Here is a 3,276-nt window from a genome sequence, read left to right as displayed (position 1 = left end):
TTTGGCGGGGTCAACTAAGCAGTAAGAACAGATGAATCACGGATCTGTACTTCTGAAACAAATAATGCAATATATGTTAAGGAAAAAAAAAAGAAGAAGAAGATAGCAGGAGGGGAAGAACGAAGGGGAGTAAGTCGGAGGGGGAGACGAACCATGAGAGACGATGGACTCTGAAAAACAAACTGAGGGTTCTAGAGGGGAGGGGGGATGGGTTAGCCTGGTGATGGGTATTAAAGTGGGCACATTCTGCGTGGAGCACTGGGTGTTATGCACAAACAATGAATCGTGGAACACTACATCAAAAACTAATGATGTAATGTATGGTGATTAACATAACAATAAAAAAATTATTTAAAAAAAAGAACAGATGTAAAGCAAATCAACAGATATAAGACTTGTACTCATCCTAAAAGCAGGAACTAGAGCTGGGCAAAGCCAGAAGAAACCCAAGGGATAGATGTAGTGTCTGGGCCTGCTAACTCAAGAGAAGTGATCATCCAGGAAGGAACTGTTAATTCTGGGAAACTGCTAAGTCAAGAAGCATGAACCGCACATATGAATGATCTCAGCAACCCTTGAGAACAGGGATGACCCACCCAGGGATCTTTTATTGAGAAGTCTCCCCCTCCACCCCATTTTCCTCTGGGAATGGGAAACTGCAATTTTTCCAAGAATGAGAGAGGGTCTTGTGTTTATTTTTCCACATACATACCAATATGAGAGTCGTAAACACCAAGAAGTAAACAATGAAGTTCAAACCAGATCCAGGAATAAAACTTGACTGTTTTGACTCTGTAAACTTGGTAAACCTTTGCAGAGGAAAACTTAGCCGACAAGAAACTTATGAAGGCATCCAAAAGAGAGGCAAGTGTGAAAAAAATGAAATGTTTAGTCCTTAAACCCAGTGATCTTGGACCCAGGATATTCTATTTCTGAACCACATAAATGGAAAAATACTAAACAGAGAAACAACTTTTTGCCCAAAGTTGTTTAACTAAGTGTTACTTATAATAGCCTAAAATTGGAAACTGTCTATATAGCGCATAAAGCAGAATGGTTCTATAGTAATTTTATAAATAGCTTATTTTACAAAAAACTACATTACCCAGTCCTCCCTAGAATTAGATGTGGCCACATTTGCCAACGTATAAGCAAGAATGTGAGCCACTTCTAGGTCAAGGATTTTCAGAGACTGTGAGCCACTACCATGCCTTCTTTCTCCTTCTACCAGAGTCACCCTGGTTATGGAGACCCAGCCTCACTTATTTATAACAAGGCCCACAAAACCAAAGGAGCATGTTCCTGAATTATCATGGGGAAGAACCCACCTGGAACTGATACATAAATGAGAAATTAACTTCTATTGTATTTGAGCCTTTGGGCCTATGTACATGGATGTTTATAGAAGCCTAATTTACAATAACTGAAACTGGAAAGAAAGAAATCAGATGTATTTCAATGATGAATGGCAACTTAGATTAGTCTAGCTGACATTTAGATTAGCCTAGCTAAAATGTCTAGTATTACTTTTTTGTGCGTTCTTCCAATCCATGAACCTGATAAGTCTCTCCACTTACTTAGATCATCTTTGATTTCTCTCATCAATGTATGTAGTTTTAGTCTTGGATATCTTTGTCATTTATTGACCTAATATCACTAATTCTTCCATAGAGGATGTTAAATGTTATTTCTTTTTGCACATGCAACAATATTTTAATTTTTCTCTCAGATTGATATTTGTTTCTAACTATAGCATTTTGAGTTCAAAATATTTCCTTTCACTCAGAATTTTTTAACTTTTAATTTTGATAATATTTTAAACTCAAAAAAGTTTGTGACAACAGTAAAAAGAACTCCTACATATCCTTTACACATGTTCACTAATTTTGCTGCATTTGTTCCTTTATCTCATCCCTGTGGTTTTTATATATTTGAGAGTAAATTACAGGCAGAATGCTCCATTCCTAAATATTTCGGTGTGTATTTCCTAAAATCAAAGATACTTACTTCCATCACCACTGTACAATTATCAAGGTCAAGAATTTTAACTAATTCTATTTTCTAACCATCAGATCTTATTTAAATTTCACCACTTGTCCCAATAATGACTTTTATAATAATTTGCTCCTTAACATTTAGTGTAAAGCCTGATGGCAGTCTAATTTTTTAAATTCCTTTTTAGGTATTTTGTTTGCCTCTCTGGAAGTTTTGAAAATTTTCTCTTTCCTCTTAAAGGTATAAAATTTCACCAGACTTGGACTAGATTAAATTTATCTTCCTTAGGGCCAGGTAGGAAGATATAGTCTGAAAATTTGTGCCTTTGTTCAGCCTCATACATGTTTTACCTTCAGTTCTTACATTATTTCTTGTCCTTTATTTTCTCTGCTCTTCTGTAAATTCTGGTCTCTCATTCATTCAACCAGAATCTATTGGGTGCCCTTTGTGTGCCAAACACTGCCCAGTTAAAAAAAAAAGAGAGAGAGAGAGAGAGAGAGAGAGTAATTTAACCTCAGACTAAGCAACTGACTGAACTGATCCTTCTCCAGCAAGGACACAATGCTTGGAAATTGCAAGGCAGGACACCCATCCTTCCAGGGAGTCCTGCTCCTAGAACAGAGGCTGCATGCCCCAAGACAAAGGAGAAGCCATTCAGATTTCCTTGCAGCTAAACAAGGTATTTTGAAACATGAAGACTGACAATCCAGAACCTTTGACCAGTGCTTTATCACTCAAAATAAACCACTTATATTCATATGCATTAAATACAGATGGCCTAGACATCAGAAACTTCTCTCAAGAAGTTGCCTTTTACACCTGAAACTAATGTAATATTGTGTGTCAACTATACTTCAATTAAAATACACACACACACACACACACACACATATATATACAGGGTGCCTGAGTGACTCAGTCAGTTAGGTGTCCAACTCTTGATTCCGGCTAAGGTCATGTTCTTGGGGCCATGAGTCAAGCCCCACATCGGGCTCTGCACTGGGCATGGAGCCTGCTTAAGATTCTCTCCCTCCCTCTCACTTTACCCCTCCCCACCCCACTCTCTTGCTCTCTCTTTCTCTCTCTCTTAAAAAAAAAAAAAATACTTGTCCTGGCATTATCAACTAGAAAATCTGTTATTCTTTCTGGTGTGGATTATCAACTCTCTAAAAGTAAATAGTCATACTATAAACATGGAGCTTTTGTGGATTTAGGGACAAATAACATTTGTTTTTTTTTACAGAACTTCCTCCCTTGCCACTTGCTACAGGGGAGCTACAA

Source organism: Eumetopias jubatus, unplaced genomic scaffold (genome assembly GCF_037043125.1).
Source record: "Eumetopias jubatus isolate StellerSeaLion01/CBP00866 unplaced genomic scaffold, mEumJub1_p1.0 scaffold_1, whole genome shotgun sequence".
Lineage (NCBI taxonomy): Eukaryota > Metazoa > Chordata > Mammalia > Carnivora > Otariidae > Eumetopias > Eumetopias jubatus.
This window is presented reverse-complemented; position numbering follows the sequence as displayed.